Below are 22,364 nucleotides of genomic sequence, written 5' to 3' on the forward strand. Positions count from 1 at the left end.
TTATATGGAAACAAGAACCATTTAAATTAACTATTTGGAATAGCGCAGCAATGCATTTTATATGGAAACATAATTACCCAGAGATAGAATAAAATCTGTTGACTACACAACCCCTTGATAATTACTATCTAACCACGAAGCTAATGTAAATTCCGGTCGTCATGTGGTTAAGGGGTTTGGTTCTGTTCTCTCTGGGTAGAACTTGGAAAGAGTGAGTTCGATTCCTTGTCAATTAGGGTCACCTTTCACCCAAACAACTGTACCTCCTCCTCACGACCACATTGTGATGATGGAATAATGCGGTCGTGCAATTTGTACTGAAATGTATCCTTCCTGATAAGAACTCGAAGTTACCCTCTCTAGCAGATACCTTTTACGTGGTTCTGTTCTCTCTGGGTGTTACTTGGAGAGAATGAGGTTTGAGTCCTTATTACAGGGAGGGTTTCACCTTTCTGCTAAATAACTTTCAGTTTAGTATTTATCATTCTGGGTCATACCTTGAGTGGCAGAGGTTCGAGTCCCTTTTCAAAGCGGGTATTTATCTTTTACCCAAACAACTTTTAGTATAGTATTAATCATTTCGGGTCAATAACTGAAGTGGCAGAGGTTCGAGTTCTTGTCAGGGTGGGTTACCCTTTACCAAAACAACTTTTATTTTAATATTTATCAATTTGGGTCGTACCAGAAGCGGCAGAGGTTCCTGTCCTTATCAAGGAAGGTGTTAAACTATCACCCAAACAACTTTTTTTTTTGTACTTTTAGTATAGAACTAATAATTCTGGGTCATACCTGAAGTGGCAGGGCCTCGATGCCTCGCCAGGGAGAGTTATTACCTTTCACCCACATCAACTTTTAGAGTAAGTATTGATCATTCAGCCAGGAGAGGTAATTATTCAACTTGACCCCGACCCACTTTGCAGACGACCACCGTGTACCAACTCCAGCGGAAGGTCAAAGGTCTGCGGGAGGCAGTTGACCGGAAGGACCTGCACGTGGACATGCTGCGTCGGAAGCTCGCCCTGACGGAGGACGCTGCCAGGGCCTCGCGGCATCTGGAGGAGGAGAGAGATGAATTGATTGCGAAGTGGGTATCTGTGTCCTGTCTTTTTTTTGGGGGGGGGGGTGGTTTGTGTGTGGGGGGGGGATTGGGGAAGGGAAGAGGATCTGGTTTAGTTGGATTCACTTTTTCGTTTGTTCGATGTATTTTTGTGTCTCTTTTTCTATGTCCTTTTTTCGCTATTCTCTTTCTTTTTTTCTTTCTTTTTTTCTCCTCTTCTTCCCCTCTGTCTTTTTCTTCTCTTCCTTTTTATTTTATTCTCTCTTCTCCTATCCCCATCTCTCCTCTCATTTCATTCTCTCTCTCTCTGTTATATATATATATATATAAAATATATATATATATATATATATATATATTTTAAATATATAATATATATATATATTATCTATATTATATAATATATATAATATCCACGGTCTTCATTCCTCAACCTTGAGAGAGTAAACCCATAATATAGAATTTAATCTTGACTGCTCGAAAAAAAAAATATATATATATATAAAAACAGAACCCGAAGTAATGACAAAGTAAAATTTAAAAAAATAATAATAAATAAAATAAAATTAGAAAACGAAAGTGGAACAAACGGCGACTGAGGAACGCTAATTCGCACAACGCAGGTACAAGCGCCAGTGCCGGATGGTCGAGCGACTCAATTCCGAACTGGGCGAGACTCGACTCCAGCTTCGAGACCTTCAGGCGCAACTCGCTGACGCTGCGGAGGAAAAGGTAGGCCAAGTTTATTTATATATTATATATATATATATATATATATATATATATATATATATATATATATATATTATATATTTTTTTTTTTTTTTTTTTTTTTTTTTTTTTTTTTTGTTTTTTTTTTTTTTGTTGTTTGTTTATCAGTTTGTTTGATTTAGTTATGCGAGTGTGTTTAGTATAGTATAGTGTGTGTATATATTGTTACGTAGCTTTCGTTCATTAACAATGACACCGGCTGTTACAGAACAGGGCGCATAACAGAACCCAATCTAAGTTAATATACTTTGGGGTGTCAAACGTACTAATTTATAAATATCCATTTGTTTCTTTCGATTCTATGTCCACATTCCACTCGTATGTGCATATATTCTTGTGTGTTACTGCTGCCGTAATCACTTCTTAATTATAATTATAGTTAATTACCATGTTACATTTACTAATTAACAATCACTCAAAATGTTGGTCTGTATATTTTCGTGTTACAGTACTCTATTAATATATATTATTTCCTTTTAACTTTTCTTTTTATAGTTTCTGACAATTTTAAAAATAATATACTGTAAGTAGCAAAAGATAAAGCCCATTTATAATTGATTTGTATTACACCAATCACCCGATAACAAAAATACAAAAAAAACACCTCATCCGCAAACATACATTACCATAACACACAGAAAGAATATTTATATTGAAAAACCCATACTGCAATAGAGGACGACGAATAAGGTCAACTTACAAACATAAAATGTAAATTATCGTAACCACAACCCTGCTCCGCCAACGAGCTCCTTGCGCAAGTCCGCCCAAGGTCGTTCTCCTCCTCCCTCGCCTTTTCTCCCCATACGACCCATTCTGAGTCGACCAGACCGAAGCCCGAACCCGAACAAACCCCCATGTCTCGTCCACGCATTCCGAGTCCCGTTAGTCCGTCGCAGTCGGAGTAAAGCGGCGTCAGGTCATTCAGAGGTCATGCAATTACTTGACGGTCGTACGCAGGTCGATGGTCAATGGCCAAGAATGTAATTTAATATATATATATATATATTTTTTAAAACAAAAATAAACACACACGAACGCGTATATAAGAACATTCACAGATATAAAAGTAAAATTGACAGAAATCATGTACCAAGGATAAATTTTTCAGTATATGATTTCATTTGTTTTTTTAGATTTATGTTTTGATCATTATTTTGTTATAATTATTTTTATTATCATTACCTGTGTCATTGCTCATGTTACTGGTTTTTATTTTATTTATTATTATGTAGTAGTATTGTTGTGTGTGTGTTACTAATACAACAACACACAATATATATGTGTGTGTGTGCGTGTACGAGCAGATAGGTAATCTTGCAGCACCCGTCTAAACACACACACCCAGTATCATGTTGTGTTATGTATGTGTGTGTGTGTGATATTATATATATCTATCTATCTATATATATATATATATATATATATAATTAAAATATATATATATATATATATATATATATATGATATGTCTATATGTATGTTGTATTTGTTATATGTATATATATGTGTGTATATTATATATATATGTATATATAATATGTGTACATATATATGGTGTGTTTTGTGGTGTAATATTATATATTTTAGTATATATATATATATAGTTATATATATATATATGTATAATATAAATATATATATATAGTATATATATAATATATATATATAATAATATATATATATATATATATATATATGTAATAATCTATATATACATATGTACATATATATGTATAAATAATGCTATATATATATTACTATATAATTATATATATATATATATATATTATAATATATATATATATATATATATATATATTATATATATATACACTAAAATATATTGTTACTCTTTAGGGTCGCTCAGCACAGCAGCAGAAGAAAGTGGAAGAATGAACGGCGAAGATTAACGAACTGGATGCAATTCGATCTCGTCAACAGAAGAAAATAACGCAAATGAAGGAACAGGTGAGAGAGACAGACAGACAGACAGACAGACAAAAAGACAGAGACAGACAAACAGTCAACTCGGTCGGGTGGGGGGTGGGGGGGGGGTTAAGACGAACAAACATTTAGAAAAAAATCTATTCTAGGGGGAGTTTTTATGCTATAACCAAAACTATATAGGTGTAATTTAGTCATAAAAAAATTTAAAATTGTGGTTTTCGGGGGGGGGGGGAGGCAAGCCAGACAAAGAGTTGGTGCTTGAGGGAGGGGAAGGTAGGGGGGGGGGCAACTGCAAGCTACATTCCTTTTTAATCGACTTTTCCTCGAGGGGAAGGCGCTTGCAAGATAGACTATAGACTCATATAGACCTCGGGTGCTTGCTTCCGCCCGCTGGGGTGTCAGATTCAATCCAGTACTGACGAAGGGGGTTAAGTTCACAGGACATGAGATATCTACGTTTGGAGGAAACTGGGGTTGGGTCAAGTAAGTTGGGAAGTGAAGGGCGAGTAAAAGGAGCTGTTTCCTCTGATAATGTAGAGTCGGGAGGATTCAGCCCCTTCTGGTCATGTTGGATGTTGACTGTTATGTATGTTGGGCAGCATAGAAACTTCGACAGAGTGCTTTCATAACTGTATTTCCTTCATGCAGTATTTATTAAGTTCATGGGGTATTTCTTGAATGCAGTATTTCTTAAATTCATGCAATATCTCCTTAATTGATATTTACCGTAATTCAGTTCTTGTTATATGTATTTTGATAAATATCTCCAACGCAAATCTTATTCATAGGCCTTCATTCTACCCCTCTCCCATTATGTAGGCCTACTTTTTATCATATCAACTTCTCTCCTTTCCACCACGCATATTAACATCTTTCTATCGCCATTTTACCATTCCTTTCCTTTATTCTATCCTACCCACCTTTTCCCCCTACAGATCAAAGCCACGGAGAACACATGCTTGAAGAACAGCCGGTGCGTGAAACGAGAACCAGTCCTCGAAGGCATAACACAAGAACTCGCAGTCACCAAGCAAGAAGTGAGGGACCTAACACGCCAGGGAGAAGCAGGTACAGAAAAAGCAGGGAAAAAAAAAAGCAGGATAGGTTAGGTATGCAGGTTAGCAGGTTGGGGTGTGGAGGTAGCAGGGGGGAAGGAGGGTTTTTTGGTATTAAAAAAGGAAATTTTTGGGATGGGGCCCGGGAAAGGAAATTTTTTTTTTAATGGGGGGGGTTTTTGGGGTTTTTGGGAAAAAAAAGAGGTAGAAACGAGAAAAACTTTGGTTTATGGTTTGGCGGGGGAAAGGAAAATTTTTTTTGGTTTTAAGAAATTTGAAAATGGACAAGGGGGAAATTATTTTTGCGCGGATTTTTGGTTGGGAAAAAAAACCACGGAAATTTTAAAGGGGAAAAAGGGGGCCCCGAAAATTTATTTTTAAAAAAGGGGGGAAAAAGCAGCATTTTTTAAAAAAAGGAATTTTTTTTTTTCCCAAAGAAAATTTTTTATTTTGAAAAGGGGGAAATTTCCCTTTAGGTGCTTTTGAAAAAATGTAAGGGCCTCTTGTTTCTTTAACCCTTTTTTTTAAAAACCCCAAAAAAAAAATTTTTTCCTTTTTCCTAGAAAATTTTTTTTTTGTATGAAATTTAAAATTTTTTTCCCCTTTTAAATTTAATTTTTTTTTTTTTTTTATTTTTTTTCTTTCTTTCTTTCTTTCTTTCTTTTTTCCCCCCCCGAATCATTTTCATCCACATAAAACCCCAAAGCTTCAAGAATTTTCGACAGGGAATATTTTTTTTGAAATTTGGGGGTTTTTTGGGGAACATAAGGGTATTCCCCCCCCACACGTGGTGAAAAAGTTTCCGAAATACTGGCATAAAAACCTCATTTTCCTTTTTTGGAATTTCAGCTTTCGATATGCCTGAGTTTCCTAGTCTAACAACATTCTTCCTCTGTTAAGGCTTCAGGAATTCTATCAGTAAATCAACATCTTTCTTTCGGAGTTTAATCTTGCTCCCCCCCCCAAACCAAAAAAACCCACATTCATTTGGGAATTTAATTCCCCTTCCCCCCTCCAGGAAAACCCCTTTTTTCCATCAAATCCCCCCCCCAACCCCCCTTTGGGGGAAGGGGTTTCCCCCCAACCCCCCCGGGAAACCCCAAAAAACCCCCCGAACCACAAATTTTTCTTGGGGGGGTTTCCCTCTTTGGGCCCCCCAAAACCCTTTCCGGGGCCGGAAAAATTTCCAAACCCCAAATTCCCCTCTTTCCCCCCCCCCCATTTTTTTCCCCCTTTTTTTTTTTTCCCCCTTTTTCTCCCCTTTCCCTCCCCTTTTCCCCCCCTTCCTCCCCCTCCCTCCCCTTTCCTCCCCCTCCTCCCCTTTCTTTTCCCCCAGGAGGACCGGGGGAGACTACGGGGCCCATCTGTGGGGTTTAAAGGGGCGTCGGGGGGGGGCCCCCCTTTGGGAGCTAAATGACCTGTCGGGAGGATCGATAAAATGGGGGGCGCCCTCAGCCCCAACGGGTGATAGGGGGGTTTGTTTTCCAAAAGGGGGGTTCTTTCTCGGGTTTTTTTTCTCTTCGGCCCTCGCTCGATCTCGCCCCAAACCGGCTTCTTTCCTCTCCTCTTTTCTCCTTTCTCTCTCTCTCTCCCCCCTCTCCTCTTTTCTCTTCCTCTCTTTTCTCCTCCTCTCTCCTCCCTCTCTCCCCTCTTCTCTCTCTTTCCCCTGGGCTACCCGCTCTCTCGCTTCTCCTCCCCTCTCTTTCCTTACTCTCTCTCTCTCCCCCTTTTCTCTCTCCCTCCTCTTTCTCTCCCTTTTCCTTTTCCTTTTTTTCCTCTTCCTTTTCCTTTTTCCCTCTTCCTCTTCCTTTTCCCCTCTCCCTCTCCCTTCTCCCCCCCTTTTTAACCCTCTCTCTCTGAATAAAATTTTAAATATCCCTCCCCAGGACCCAAAGTTATCCTCACATGGTTTTCCAAAAAGCCCCCCAATAAAAATCCCCTTCCTGTCTACCACTTAATTTTTTTTTTTCCCGTTTTACCCGTTATTTTGCCTGAAATGTTCCTCATTTTCTTTTTCTTTACTATTATTTCTAACAGATTTTAAGGAAGCCTCCGCAAATTTTTAACGCAAAGCACTCTCGTTTTTTTTTTTTTTTTTTCCCCCCTTCTCTCTCACCCAAAATTTCATCCCGAATGGCATCGTTCTGGTTTCCCGAACGCCCCGCACCCCCCGCCAGCCCCCTAACCCCCCTCCCCGGGTTCCCCCACACGCCCCCCCCTGGGGCCGCTCCCCCCTACAGCTGGATTCGCCACCGGGGGAAAGGAGGGCGTGAAAGGGGAGGGAAAAGAATTAAAACCCGTGCGAATTGGGGGTTTTTTGGAAAGTGAGGTAGGGTTGCGAGAGGTTGCAGCGCGGGTGGAACTGAAAGATTTTCTTTTTTTTTTTTTTTTTTTGGGTTTTTTGTTGTCTGTCTCTGTCTTTAGTTCTGTGTGTGTGTGTGTGTGGGTTTTGGGTGTGTTTTTTTTTTTTTCCATGCTTTCCCGGTGCATGCGTGCGTGTAATTGTGTATTTTTAAAATGGTGTCTTGTTTGTGTAGATGTAGTATGTTGTATGTATGTAGGTATTTATAATCCCTAGCTGCCCAAGGAAGGGGGTTACCCGCATCCTATTTTAAAACAGTTTTGCTTTGAGTCCGGGCCCCTTTTCCCCCAACCACAGTATGTATGAAAAATTATAGTTAAGCTTATTTTAACACATTATTATTTTCTTAAAAAAAAAAATTTCTGTAAAATTTTATTCATGAAAGTCGCACAAATTTTAAAGGGTAACAAATTTTAAATTTTCCAAGTGGAAAGGTCAAAAAAAACTTTTTGGGTTTCCCTTTAATAAAAAAAAAAAAAAAAAATTTTAAATAATAATAAAAAAAAAATAAAATTGAAAAATAATAAAAAATAATAAATAATAATAATAAATAAAAATAATAATAATAAAAAAAAGATAAATAATAATAATTAATAATAAAAATTTAAAAATAAAAATTTGATTTTAAATAATAAAAAACCCAATAATAGAAAACAAACCAAAAAAAACCTTTTGCATAGAAATATACGAAAAAAATTTAATTTAAATAATAGTAATAGTAAATTAAAAAATAATGATAATAATTTTTTGCATATAATACCGAAAATAAAAAAATAAATAATAATAATAATAATAATAAAGGGATGACGATACTGTTTAAAATAAACCCAAAAGAGCCTTTTTTTTTTAAATACACGAAAATTTAATAATGAAATAATGTTTAATAATAATAATAAATGATGACGACGATAATGATCACAATAAAGCAAAAGAGACCTTTGTTTTTAAATACCCCCGTCCCTCGCAGCGGCTCGCCCCACCTCCCGCATGGACCAAGGATTTCTCGACATGTCCGGGGAAACCCCGGCCCCCTGGGCCGACGACCCCCCCAAACCGCCCACAAGCCCCGCCCACTCGAGACGCCCCCCTTCCCCCCCACCCCGAAAACCCCGGCCCGAAAAAAACGCCCATCCACCGACGAGGACGAATAAAAGCTGGGGGCTTTGGGAAAATGAGGGGGTTTCGGGGGGAAAGGGAAAGAGGGGGGGGGGAGGGGGAGGGGGAGGGAGGGAGAAAAGGGAGAGGGGGGGGGGGAGGGAGAAGAGGGAAGAAGGGAGAGGGGGGGGGGAAAAGAAGAAAGGAAAAAGAGGGAAGGGAAAAAGAGAGGAAAGAGAGAGGGGGAGAAAAAGGGGAAGGGGGGAGAAAAGACGAAAGAGAGAAAAGAAAGAGGGGAGAAAGAGAAAAGGAATCCGATAGATTATAGGCGCTTGGGGGAATTTTCACCCCCCGCAGTTAACCCCGGGAAAAACGTAAACTCGGGAAACACCCCTTTTACACCCCCAACAATCCCAAAGTTAAAAAAATACAGACAATTTAAAAAAAAAAAAGGTTTTAAAAACCAACGGTGAAAAAAGTAGAAAATTTAAAGGGAAAAAAATTTAAGTCATAAATAAAGGGGACCTAAAAATCCCAAAAATCTTTTCATTTTTTTCTTAAACCTGGGGGGGCGTCGGGAATTTTCCCAAAGGGGGGGGGGGGGGGTTTTACAAAGCCCTTTGGGGAAAATCGGGAATATCTCTAGTTATATTGTTTTTTCTGTAAAGGGGAAAAGGGGATAGTTATTAAAATACTCATCTCGTAAAAAAAATACTAAGAAACATTTTTTAAATTTTTTTTAAAAATCTGGGGGGGGAATTTTTTATTCAGAGAGGGGGGGGGGGTTTAAATTTCCCTAAAAGGGGCGGGTTATTAGAAAAAAAAAAAAAAAAAAAATTAAAAACCACTAATTAATATTCGCCCCTTCGGTCTTCTCAGTTAATTTTTCCCCAATTTTTTTTCCTAAATGATTAAGCATTTTAAACTCTACCCCTGGGCGTATAGAAATATACAGGTGCCCAACCCTTTTTTTCCTTTTCACTAATTTGGGTGTCAAAATTTCCATATGAAAAGGTCTATATCCCTGGTTTTTTTGGATTCCCATGCCCCCTGTGTTTTTTTCGTTTAAGGCTTTCAAATTTAGAAATTAAAGATGAAAAAAAAGGACCCAAAAAAATCAAAATGTAAAATTTTATTTTCGTCCCAAAGTTTTTTTTATGACTTCTGCCCTTTATTGGGCTTTACACTTTTCTGTACTTTATATGTCCCAGTAATGTAAAGTTACCCGGGCGGGGATTTATATACATTTGTTATTGCTTATACAGTGGACACCTGTCTAAAGCGGCGTAAAAAAGGTTGGGAAAAGGGTATTTGGAGAAACTGTGAAATATATTTTTTTTCTTATATATAATATAATATATATATATTAATAAATATATTTTATATATATATAAAATTTTAATTTTTTGTTTTTCGTTCACGAAAAATGATAACCCTTGATTCCAAAATTATTAAAAAAGTTCGGGTTCGATTGGGCTCTCTCCCACACTCGCCACACACCACACACACCACACACCCCACACCCCACACACACACACACACAACACCACCACACAAAACACCACACAACACCCCCAAAACCCCAAAATTTCTCTCTCTCTCTTTTCTTCTTCTCCTTCCCCTCTCTCTCTCTCTCCTCTCTCTCCTCTCCCTCATCATTCACAATAAAAACATTATTTTATAACAACGTCTCTAGCCCCCCCTTTTTACTACAAATTTCTTGTACATTTTACCGTTTTCCCACACAAAAAAAATTAACATTTTAAAAAAAAAAAGGCCCCTTTCCCAAACGCTTTAGGCCCAACCCCTTCAAAATAATACTTTTAATCTTAATAGCTTTGAATCTAAGCCTCGTTAAACTGAATACCCCAAAACCCCGCGCTTTCCATTCCCGAGTTTTCCCGAGGCGGGGGGAATTAGGGTCGCCAGTATCATATTTCTTTTTTTACTGAAAGCACGCTCTTCATTTCTTTTCCCTTTCTCGTCTCTCAAACAAGAACAGGGTTTTTTTCCGAAGAACTGAATGATCCATTTAAAATCTTGCGTCTCCTGGGTAAAAAGGGAGATTTTAGCCTATTCATCTCTTTTTGGATTTTTATATATTTCAACCGCTGTTTAGCATTTTCATGGAACCCATGCACGTAGGCAAATATTTTCGCTGTTTTTTTTCATATTCATTTGTATAAAACGGTAGATTTGATACAAATTTGTAGAGATTTTTAAACCTATTGGAAATTTTTATTTTTACCTTTTTTTCGGTTTTTTTTACTTATCAGTATGATATTTTTGAGGCCATTTAGGGTTATATAAGGAAAACCCCTGCTTTTTTTAATTAAAGGTTAAAATTCCCTGCTAAAATTATTTTAAAACTGTCTCCCCTTTTTTCCGGGTACTAACATCAAAAAAGTAAACAAATAGCAAAGATTCTACGTGAACTCAAAAAGTGATTTGTGCCCCTTTTATAAACCAATTAGTGATCTCAGTTTCCTTTTAAACTAAACCTTTTGACCCTCTGTTTCCTTTATAAACTAAACTTGTGATTTTAAAACCCTTTAGAAATTCAAAAATATTCCCCTGTAGAATACACGAATAACCAGAAACAGCATATACATTTTATACAATGAATGAAAATTTGGCTGAAACCTATGAAAGCCTTTACCCTGGGTTTTTGAATACCTCTGTGCCCTCTCTGAAAATTTTCCTGCTGTTTTTAAAACGCGGCAGGCCCAAAACCCTATGCCCATACAAAATCCCCGTTGTGGATTTTTTTCCCTAAAAGGTAGAAATCCCCGTTAATCTGAAATTTGATTTTTAAATTTTTAAGTTTATTCCTCCCACCCCCCCCCTCCTCCTTCCCTTTCGAAACCCCCTCCCCCTCAGAAAACGTCTTATACCTCCACCCCGCAAAACCATGAACACCCCACGAAACCCCTTCCCCTCCCCCCTTCTAAAAACCTCAAACGCCTGTACCCGCCCACCCCCTTTCCCCCCCCTTTCCCCCAACCCCCCCACCACCCGACCCCACGACCCGCTGCCGAGTGGGCTCCCCTCCCCCCGGCATCACCAAGCCCCTTCCCCCAAAAAATGCTGGGGGGCTTTCTTTCCCCGGGGATGAAAGCGGCATCGACCCCAATTAAACATGGGGGGAAAGTTATTCAAAAACAGAAAGGGGGAAGAACAATAAAAAAAATAATCTACCCAGCCGCCAGGGGGGAAGGGACGCAACACTCACCAAGTACCGGGATAATTAGGAAAAAAAAATTAAAATAAATCATAAATAAACCTCCCCGGGATCACAGAAAAAAACCCCTCACCCGTGAAAAAGCGTCATAATTTCAAACAATCTGACCTCTTTTACAAATAGGGGCCTATCCCTTGTAAAAACCCAGACCAGAAATTAACTATGACAATAGATATAAAGGGGCCCCCAACCCCGACAACCTTTTCCATAAAAATTTGGTGCCTGAAAAATTTAAGCCCCCAAATCATTTTGTCAAAAATTAGTGCCCCCAGTGGGCCCTCCAGAGATTTTACAAAAATTTAATTAACAGACAAGTAAACATTCCCCAAAAACTTTTGAAAAAAAGATAGATGCCACTGGCCCCCCCCTTTAAAACCCAAAAAATTTTTTTAGACCCCCCCCCATGGAAAAATGGGGAAAATCAAAAGAGCTTAACATGCCCGAAACAGCACCAAAATTTCTCAAAAAAAATGGGAACCGACATTGCCCTTCTTTCTTAAAAAAGAAAACAAAAAAGAATTTAAAACTTTTAATCCAAAGAAAAAACAATATATTTTCAAAAAAAAGTTCAATGACTGTAAACACGAAAACCAATAAAACATTAACGTTAGAAACCAAAAACAAAACACACCACACAGAAAACCGTCCCAAATTTTCCCTTAATTAGTATAAAACCTCTAAACAAATACTTTGCAAATATCGGTAGACTCACCTTTAAAAAGAGACAGCGTTTCCCTTGGCCCCAAAACAAAAAAGGAAAACCCTAACAAATTTTTTCAAAACCACAGCCAATAGGAGTAAAAACAACACCCTTTAAAACAAAAAAAACTTTTAAACTTTGGAAACGAAGGGCTGCCGGGGGGGAAACATTGCTTTTCTTTCCACCCAAAGAAAGCTTATTTAAATTTACTTCTATTTAACTGTCATTATAAACACATCAAAGGGTACCTAACCCATAAAGGGGGAAAAAAAGAAAAACACTCTTTTTTCCAAATTTCAAGAGATGCAAACAATTAAAACCCAATTACCGCCTTAACTCAAACTCCCAGTTTTTATCAAAGTGCTAAAAAAATTTGTTGAAAATGGGAAAAACAATATTTTTTAAAATTTAAAAATCACCTTATTTCTAAAAACGAAACCGGGGGTTTTAGATGTATTTTAATCCACTAAAACACCCTTTAATAAAAACACAAAAAAAATTCAGATAACATAGCAAAAAACAAAAAAATCTAAACATTGGGTTATCTCCCCAAAAGCCGGGGTTCAGCCCCCAGGATCAGCAAAACTTTCAAGCTGCATCCGTCACCACGGGGATTTCCAACCCCAATGGGGGCACATGTAAAATGAAACGGGAAAATTCCCAAACTGGGGGAAGCAAAAAATTACCTGGAGGACTGAAAAAAATAAAAAGAAAAATTATAGGGGCCCAGCAAAACATCGCGCCGGGGGAGTAAGTAAAACCACGGGCACGGGAAAGGCCAAAATTTAAAAAAGGGAAAAAGGCAAAAAATTTCCCGCGAGAAACGAATAGGGGGGCCCACAGTCAGGTATTTTGTAAATTTTCAGTCAATATTTTTTCTATGAAATTTTCTCTGATAAATGTATTTCTGACAAAGACGAAATTGGAAAACCCCAAAACTTTATTTTTAGAGATTTTTTATTTTTATTTTAGATGATGAGGTGTGATGTATGTTGTATGTATGTATGATGTATGTATGTATGTATGTAGTAGTATGTATGTATGTATGTATGTATGAAATGATACGTGTTCAGGAGAAAAGAGATTGAAGGAGAGAGAGTTAAAGGAGAGAGAGGCAGGGGGATAGACAGACAAAAGGGGACGGGGGGACAAGAAAAAGTTAAAAGGAAAGAAAAACAGAGACAGACAAAAAAACAAAAAGCAAAATAAAGAAAATACAAAAACCCTAAAAAAAAATAAAAGAAGAAATAAAAGAGTAAAAAAAGAAAAAGAAAAGAAAAAGGGAAATAAAGAGAGAAAAAGGGAAAGAAAAAAAGAAAAAATCAAAACCGTTGATTAATTAAGATAAACCCCGGGAGTAAATTTGCAGCATTTTAAAATTTTGATGATTGGGGATGAAATGAGTCCCTTAAAGGTGGTGTTTGTTGACATGATTGGCGTCAATTTTTAAGGGGAATTAGGATGCCTCCAAAAGGGATTCGGAATGGTTTGATAGGGGGAAAAAAGGGAAAATTCAGTTTCGTCAAATATATCGAATTGTTAAAGACATATTTCCCCCCATCAAACAGCTATACCCAGGCCCCTTCCCCTAAAACTCGGCCCGAGGATTGACAAAAAATTTTTGGAATTTGGGAGATTTTTCTTATTTTTAAAAATGGCAGTTTTTTTTTGAAAATTTAAAAAATAACCCAAAGAAAAAACAATGCCTTAAAAAAAAAATTTGATTTGGCGTCTTGTGTTCACTAAGACCCCCTAAACCCTTTTTTTTAAATCTGACCACAAAAAGTTATGCTTTATAAAATACATTTCGTAAACCTATACAGTATTATCCAAATTTCCCGCTTCTTTATTAGGTGATTATAAGCAAATTACGTAAATTTTGGGGGTTTAAAGGGTCAAAGTTTTCGCTTTTTTAGTTATTTCTCAACAATGTCAGCGGGAAACGTGCCTAATGCACCCTAGCTAATCGGCATTCTGACCGGATGACAGCTTTTAACGAACATCAAAACATTACTATAATAAAACCCTTTATTTTTATTTCAAACTTATTAACCCTGAGCTTTTTTAAGGGCCGTTGTATGCAGGGAAACCCGAAGTTTGCTGCTCTCATTTTCATTTTTCTCAAAACCCCCTCAGCATCTTTAAACCCAAAAATTTTTCATACGTTTAAAAGCTTTAATTTTTTTTCCCGCATCAAACACCTTTTTGTAGGAAATTTTAAATGGTTAAAGGCAGCCCTTTAAAAAGGGTGCAATTTGGGCATCACAGATATTAATGAGCTTTGGGAAAAATATATAGGGGTGTTTGGTTTGGGGGGTTTCCCCGGGGTGCTCAAACCCTGAGCAACCTTTTTGATGATGATATGGAAAAGCCAATGGCTGTTTTCCCCCGGCAAGCAACTGCACCATGATTTGCCTACAGGTAACCCCCTTTTGGGAAAACCGGAAAAAATAGTTTTGCAGGCGGTGGAGCGGATTTTAGGCAGGGGCAGAAAATTCGCTCACTGTTGAACCCCCCGATGCTGAGGGGATTTGACGTCCAAAGGTCCCAAAATTTAAGAAAACAAACCTTCCCCAGTACAGGCGGGTGCACCGAAGAGGAGGATGAACCCCTTCTTCGTCTATCAAAGGTCAAGGTCCCAAAGGATCCGGTGTGGTGTGTTTTTTTGTGTGTGGGGTGGGTGTGTGTGTTTACGTGGTGTGTACGAGGGGCATGCGTATTATCAGGGTTTTGTTTTGCGTTCGTGTGTTTTTGGGGTACGTTTATATGCCTAATTTTGGTGTGTTGCCAAACACTCAAAACAAGCAAACCCCCTGCTTTAAAAAACTATTTCCCAAAAAAAAAAAGACAAATTTCCCCCCGGATATTTTGAAAAAAACTAAGTGAAATTGAAACAAAAGATGCCTAAAATCAAAAAGGGGATCAATAATTTTGTTGAAAAGGTAATTTACAAAAAACCCAAAAAACAAAAATTCAAAGATTAATTTCGAAAGAATAAGGAAAAAATTTAAAGGGAAAATTGCCCCGAGAATTGAAAACTGTTCTATCAAAAAGACAAAATAAAAAAACTCTACCAAGGAGTAAAAAGCCACCGAAAAAATTTTAAAACCCAAAAAAGGGCATATCCAAAAATGCAGATGGACTTGTTTTGTGTGATGGAAAGGGGGTCAAAAAATAGAGGAATCAAAAATTGTTTTTAACCTATACAAAAAAATAAAGATCTAACAAAACCTTAATTGGGCTCAATGACAAAGAAGATGAAACCCCCGGGCCCCTACTTTGGGGCGAAAAATAAAAGCCTAAAAAAATAAAGAATAACAAAGCCCCCGGGAAAAGATGAAATAACCCGCAGAACTAAATTTAAAAATGCCCGGGGAAAGTGTTGGGAAAACTTCTTTTACAAACTCTGCCAAAAATTGGAATAAAAAAAAGGGCCCGAAGACTGGTAAAATCAATCTTTTCTCCCTGGGTAAAAAAGGGGACGCACTCCCCAAAGCCCCAATAAAAGGGCAGGGTTTTTTTAATAATCACAAACACAAAAAAATTTTTTTGAAAAATTTTTGCTAAAGATTAAAATTTAAGTTTAAAAGGGGAAATTTCAGACCCAACAAGCAGGTTTTACCCCCGGAAAAGGTACGAAACCAGTTCTAAATTTTAAAAATTTTCATAGAAAAAAAACAGAGAACATCAAAAAGGGCCTATAAAATATTTTCATCGTTATGTTTAAAGCTTTTGTACTGTTGGGTCACGATATCCTCTGGGAAAACTGGAAAAGATATGAATTTTCCAAAAAACAACATCCAAATAATAAAAGCCCGTATGACCAAAAACAAGCTGCTTTTAAGAACCCCATGGGGTTTAAAAGAATGGTTTTGAAGCAAAAAGGGGTGCGGGCAGGGTTTTCCTTTTTTCTCCGCAACCCCTTTTTAAAATATTTCTGAAAACTATTAAAGAAGGTGCTCTAGAGGGAAATTTTTAAGGAAAAGTAGATGTTGGAGGATACAAAATATCAAATCTGGGTCGCCGGATATTTTGATTGCCCCGCAAATATCACTGAACTACAACAACTACTAGATAAAGTTTGGAACAAAACGAAAAGGCTTTGGGTTGTTTCTTAATTTCCAAGGAAAAAAAAGTCAGAAGATTCAAAAAACCGGCAAAAGAACAGTGATGAACATGTTACAATCAAGGAAAAAGATTGGGGGGAAAAATTGGGAAAAGTTCACTTTTTTGGGGCTGTTTTAAATAAAACATTATGGGTGTTCCCGGGATAAAAAGAAGAATTTTTGGGGGGGGCCCTTTTCCAAAAAAGCCACAATTTTCTCCAATAAAAATCTGGGAAAAACCGAAGCATTACCTTTCGGACCAAAACTGGGTTTTTGAACTCAATTTTCCCCAAATTTCTTTATTGGGTTTTGAGTGTTTTTTTTGCTGAAATAGATGACAAAAAAAAATCAAAAGTTTTTAAATGTGGTGTTTAAAGACGAGTACTGCGATTACTGGACAGAGAAGAAGACAAATGATGAAGGTGAAAAAATAAATTGTAAAGAACCCGGGTGTTTGGGCATCTTGAAAAAGGGGGGAAATTAAAGGTTTTTTGGTCATGTTTATGAGAAAATAAAAGTATTGAAAAAACTTGCTGACGGGGTGGTGATAGGAAACGGGAAGAGGCAAACCCAAAAACCCAAAACTGAGCGACAATACAAAAAGATTTTTCGGGTTTTCGATGGTTTCGTGGAAAGAAAAGCGGAAGATCGAGTTTTGTGGCGAAAAAATGGTTTGGGGGGTCCCGGTTTCTCAAAAAATGAGCATACCGGGGGGTGCGTGTGTCTTTTTTGTGTTTTCTTTTGTATGTGTATGTGTGTTTTTTTCGTGGGGCGTTTTTGTATAAGGGTTTTTCGTGCGTGGTGTGGTGTGTGTGTGTGGTGTGTTGTGTGGGGTGTGTTGTGTGTGTGTGTGTGTGTGTGTTGGGGTGTGTGTGGTGGTTGGGTATTTGTGTGCGTGCTTTGGGGGCGTTTTTGTATGTGTGTTCATGCGGGGGTTTGTTCATTAAGTTTGTTGTTTGGTGTATGTTTATTTTTGTTATGTGCGTGTTTGGGGGTGTTTGTATATACTCGTATGTAGTATAAAGCACGGAAAATTTTCATGAGGCGGTTTTGCTGGGATAAAAACTTGCCCTTTTGGTGTGCTTTTGGGGTGTGGGGGTGGTGTCCCTGGTTTTTTTGGTTTTTATACAAACACAGCACTGCACACACCACACACCACCCCCACACCCCACACACCCCACACACAAACCCCAAAACTTAATATAAAAAAACACCCCCACACACGCACGAAAAACACATACAGAAAGGCGCTCCCACCACACATTCACATACAACGTACACCACACAAGCTTAGGGAAAAAAACAAACACACACACACAACCTACAAAACACCACACACACAAAAACACCACACCCCACACACACCCACAAAAAACACACACACACACTACACAAACACACACAACAAACACTCACACACACACACATACACACACACCCACACACACACACGCACGCACACACACACGCACCAAAGTTTCAAAGAAAGGGACCACACACCAACCCCCCACAAACCCCAAAAACACTTTCACACAAAGCAAGCACACACACACACACAAAACCCAACCACCAAAACACAATCACACAACACGCACACACACACACACACGCACACGTACCCACGCACGCACCAAAACACACAACTCACAAACACCACACCAGCACACCGTACACACGCACGCACCCACAGAAGGCAAGATTTTTTATACATACTAAGTTTGTGTGTGTGGGGTATTTTTTGTTTTTGTTGTGCGGTCGTGTGTTTTTAATCCTCGGGAAAGTTGTATTAAGCACGGAATTTCATGTATGGGCCCCCGGGGTTTCGGTATAAAAACTGCCCCCGTGTGTGTGTGGGGTGTGTGTGTGTGGTGGGTCCCTGTGTATATTGTGTATACAAACACGCACATGCCCCCCACACCACACACACAAAAACACCCCACACACACCCCACACACACACACACCCCCACACCAAAACAAACTTAAAGGAAAAAACACACAAACCACGCACGAAAACACATAAAAAGGGGGCCCCACGCACCCACAAAAACATACACACGTCACACACACACAAAAAATTTGTAGAACAAAAAACACACACATACACCCCACACACACACCACACACCAACACCACACACACACACACACACAAAAAAAACACCAAAACACACACACACACACACACACACCCAACACACACATAAACCCACACTCCCACACACACCACAGCCCCACAAAAACACAAAGCCCAAAGTAAAAAACGAACACACCACAAACACACACACCAGCACCAAATTTTCCCCACGCACGCACACACACACACACACACACCACAAAACCAACCCCCAAAACACAACACTCAAAACAACAAGCAAAAAGTACCCCCCCCACGCACACACACACCCCACTCACAAACCCACACACCAACACACACGTACAAAAAAAAGCCCCGCACCCCACAGAAAGGGAAGATTTTTTAAATTACTGCAAAACCCCTTGGGGTTTTAAAATACATACGAGCTATACAAAACAAAGCCAAAGCCCCATACCACACACACACCAAACACCCCACACACACACACCACACCACCACACACACACACACAAACAGTAGAAAAAAACACCCCACACACCACCCAACAAAACCCCCATACAAACGCGCTTTACCCCGCACACACATACCCACCCTACACACAACACATTACATACCTGAGGCTTTCCTTTTAAAATCTTTCGAATTTCCCCAAAAATTTTTCCCAAACCCCTTTCCGTTAACCCCCCCCTTCCTTTCCCCACCTAAAGGGACCCCCCCACTGCCGTCTGACCCTAACACCCAAAAACCCCGCACACACATACCAAAGCATTACCCAAAACGTTTCGTTTAGGATTTTTTTCCCCGGGGGAAAGATAAATTTTGAAGGTTCTGCCCAGGCAAGGGGAAGGGTTGTCTTTGCCCTGGTATTTTACACTTAAATTTTTTTTTGTTTTTTCACTCGTTGTTCTTTTGTTTTTAAATATATAAGGTTGCAATATTACGTTTGTGGAAAAGCCCTGTCCTTTCCCAAAATTTAGTTTAATGTTTCGAGTTTTTTTTGTGTATGTAACCCTTTTTTTTGATTTTATGTAGGTTTACAGCTGCAAAAATTCAGATTCATGAGGAACTGTTTTTATTTAATCTTTTATTCCACGTTTTTTACTAAAGCAACTCTATGTTTACATGGTTGTTTTTGGGTTGGGGGTTCCCTTAGCTTTGGGGCCCTTTTTAAAAAAGGTTTTTTTTTATGCAAACTGGTTTCCCCCCATACTTTTATTTTGTCGTTTTACATTTTTTTTTATTACTGTATATACACTTTTACCCCAGACTTTTTATTTACTTTTGCTTTAATTTTTTTTCTTAAAAGTGGAGTTTTGGGGCTTTCACCCTTTTTTTTTATTGTATAAATTTTTTTAGCTTTTTTTATTTTAGTTAAAAAAGGGTGTTTTTTTTTATTTACTGAGGTTTTTTTTTATAATTCTTTTTTTTTGTTTAAGGGTTTTAAATTTTTACAAATCTATTATCAACCCGGGGGTGAAACCGATTCAAAAAGTGATGTTGTGGGGTTTTAAAAACCCCGTCGATTCCCAAAAAAAAGAGGCAGCCGGACCCTTTTGGGGTGGTCACCCCTTTTCCCCGGGGTCCTTTCCGGAGTACCCCACGGTTTGGGAAAAAATTAACAAAGGGGGGAAAAAGAGCCTTCCTTTTTACGTTTTTACTTGCCACAGTTAGGAGCTGGGACGTATATAATTATTGCTTTTATAAATTGGCAGGCTATTCTGACTTGGCTTGACCTGCCTAAGTATATACCCTTTTTTTTATTGTTCTTGTTAATAATGTGCCATCACAACTAAATTTATCTTCTTGAATATTATCATTGCTGTCTTGCTACCTGTGTATGCTTTTTTTTCTACCCAACACAAAGCCCTTACACCGGTACCCAACTAAAGATCTGTAGGGGGATATAGCATTTTGGGAGGGACCGAACGGGGCCCAGTTCTGGCCCCTAAGCCGCCTATCGGGGTACCTCTAGCTCACAGAACCCTTACAACGCGCATCTCGTATGCTTGTCATTTCTTGTGTATGTGTGTGTATGTATATGTACACATACACACACACAAACACATACACATAAAAAAAAAAAAAAAAAAAAAAAAAAAAATATATATATATATATATATATATATATATATATATATATAAATATATAAATATATAAATATATAAATATATAAATATATATATATATATATATATGTAGATGTAGATGTACATGTAGATGTACATCTACATATATATATCATCATCATTATTTAACGGTAGGTTCATGTCTGAGCCGCCGTGGTCACAGCATGATACTCAATTGCAGTCTTCACGTTGTGATGCTGTTGGAGTGAGTACGTGGTAGGGTCCCCAGTTCCTTTCCACGGAGAGTGCCGGTGTTACCTTTTTAGGTAATCATTCTCTCTTATTTTATCCGGGCTTGGGACCAGCACTGACTTGAGGTGGCTTGGCCACCCAGTGGCTAGGCAGGCAATCGAGGTGAAGTTCCTTGCCCAAGGGAAACAACGCGGCGGTCGGTGACTCGAACCCTCGAACTCAGATTGCCGTCGTGACAGTCTTGAGTCCGACGCTCTAACCATTCGGCCACCGCGGCCTTACATATATATATATATATTATATATATATATTATATATATTTTATATATATATATATATATATATTATATATATGTGTATATATGTAGTATGTAGATGTAGATGTAGATGTACATCTACATCCGTGTCTACAGACACACACACACACAAACACATAAAAAAAATGTCATTTCTTGTGTATGTGTGTGTGTATGTAAACCGACACCGACACACACAAATACTAACACAAACCCTACCACGTACTCACTCCAAGAGCATCACAACATGAAAACTACAATTAAGTATCATGCTGTGACCACGGCGGCTCAGACATGAACCTACCGTTAAAAGAAAGATATATACATTATATATATATATATATATATATATATATATATATATATATATATATATATATATATAATTTTTTTTTTCAACAGCCATTCATTCCACTGCAGGACATAGGCCTCTCTCAATTCACTTTTTTTTTTCTTATACGGTAGGTTCATGTTTGAACCGCCGTGGTCACAGCATGATACTTGTAGTTTTCATGTTGTGATGCTCTTGGAGTGAGTACGTGGTAGGGTCCCCAGTTCCTTTCCACGGAGAGTGCCGGTGTTACATTTTAGGTAATCATTCTCTCTATTTATCCGGGCTTGAGACCAGCACTGACTTGGGCTGGCTTGACCACCCAGTGGCTAGGTAGGCAATCGAGGTGAAGTTCTTTGCCTAAGGGAACAACGCGCCGGCCGGTGACTCGAACCCTCGAACTCAGATTGCCGTCGTGACAGTCTTTGAGTCCGACGCTCTAACCACTCGGTTATTTGGCAGTGCCACCCTTGCCTGATTGGATTTTGCTTCCTCTCTTTTCCTTTCATCTATTTTTTCACTTCTTTTCCCTGACTGTTTTGCTCACGACTGTGTTGCTCTCTCGTGTTAACCACTCGCAAACAACGCTCGGAGGCGTGGACTTTCCGCCTCACTACCGTCCTACAGTCCTCCTCCTCGCCCGTCGGAAGAGTCACTCCACAGCCCGTCCTCCTCGACCGAACGTGCTCCCATGAGAACCCCATTCGACAGGTTCTATCATCATTAAAACACAAGTTTGGCGTCACGTCTTTCACTTTCCTTCCTTCTCACGTCCTTACCACGCGGTAAATGCCTCGGATGCCAATTACGTTCGTACGGATAGGTTTTCCTCAACCTCCGTCGTAATCCGAGTGACTTTTCTTTCTTCTTCCGTAATGGAGGGTCACCAGTTCAACGGAACCGTTTACCTTAGGTATCAGCCCTTTTACGGGCTTGGGAAGCCACATGCTGCGGCTTCCACCGTGGTAGGTAGCAATCGGGTAAG

The 22,364-nt window shown here is 38.6% G+C and overlaps 1 protein-coding gene across 1 annotated transcript in view; it reads right to left on the bottom strand.

Moving 5' to 3' along the window:
• LOC119599000 (major facilitator superfamily domain-containing protein 6-like) overlaps nucleotides 1–22,364 on the bottom strand; it is a gene marked incomplete in the record, with an annotated part of 26,664 nt that overhangs the window by 2,810 nt on the left and 1,490 nt on the right.

This window comes from Penaeus monodon, chromosome 42 (assembly GCF_015228065.2).
Source record: "Penaeus monodon isolate SGIC_2016 chromosome 42, NSTDA_Pmon_1, whole genome shotgun sequence".
Lineage (NCBI taxonomy): Eukaryota > Metazoa > Arthropoda > Malacostraca > Decapoda > Penaeidae > Penaeus > Penaeus monodon.